Here is a 1,280-nt window from a genome sequence, read left to right as displayed (position 1 = left end):
ACTCTACCCAGGGGGACAGCTTGAGGCTCTGTCTCAAAAAAAAAAAAAAAAAAATTATAAGGCCTAGAACAGTGGCTTATTCCTGTAATTCTAGCACTCTAAGAGGCAGAGGTGGAAGGATCCCTTGAGCTCAGGAGTTCAAGACCAGCCTGAGCAAAAGCAAGACTTCATCTCTACTAAAAATAGAAAAATTAGCTGGTTGTTGTGGTGGATGCCTGTGGTCCAAGCTACTGGAGAAGCTGGGGCAAGAGAATTGCTTGAGCCCAAGAGTTTGAGGTTGCTGTGAGCTATGACACCATGGCAATCTACTGGGGGTGACAAAATGAGACTCTGTCTCAAACAAAACAAAATAAAATAACAGCAACAATAAAAAGAACACACATATCCACACAAAAATGTATACACAGATGTTCATAGAAACCTTATTCATAAGCTCCAAAGTGGAAAAAAACTAAATGTTCATCATGTGATGAATGGATAAACAAATTGTGGTATAGCTATACCAGGAAGTGCAATTCTGCCCTACGAAGGGAATGAGTACTGATTAACGTTATATTATAGGCTGATTTGTGTCCCTCCAAAATTTAAGTTAAAGGCCTAATACTCAGTACCTCAAAATATAACTGTATTTAGAGATAGGACTTTAAGGAGGTAATTAAGGTAAAATGAGGTTGTATGGGTGGGCTCTAACCCAATATGACTGATGTCCCTGTGAGTAGAGGGTATTAGGACACAGACATGTGTGCACACAGAGGAAAGACTGTAACAACACAGAAAACAACCATTTAGAAGCCAAGGAGAGGCCTCAGACGAAACAACCTGTCAACACTTTGGTCTTGGATTTCTAGTTTCTAGAACTGTGAGAAAATTAATTCTGTTTTGTTTTTTATGAGACAGCATCTCACTTTGTTGCCCTCTATAGAGTACTGTAACGTCATAGCTCACAGCAACCTCAAACTCTTGGGCTCATGTGATTCTCTTGCCTCAGCCTCCCTAGTACCTGGATCTATAGGCATCTACCACAACATCCTGCTATTTGTTGTTGTTGTTGTTTAGCAGGCCCGGGCCAGGTTTGAACCCACCAGCCCAGGTGCATGTGGCTGGTGCCCTAACCACTGAGCTATGGGTGCCCCCTTGATTTCTGTTCTTTAAGACAGTCTGTGTACCAGTACTTTGTTATGGCAGCCAAAACAAACTAATAATACATGTTAGAACATGAAAGAATCTTGAAAATGTATTAAGTGAAATACGTGAGGCAAAAAGAACTTTTTTTTTTTTTT

Source organism: Otolemur garnettii, unplaced genomic scaffold (assembly GCF_000181295.1).
Source record: "Otolemur garnettii isolate 467f Iridium unplaced genomic scaffold, OtoGar3 scaffold00011, whole genome shotgun sequence".
Classification (NCBI taxonomy): Eukaryota; Metazoa; Chordata; class Mammalia; order Primates; family Galagidae; genus Otolemur; species Otolemur garnettii.
Note: the sequence above shows the minus strand (reverse complement) of the source record.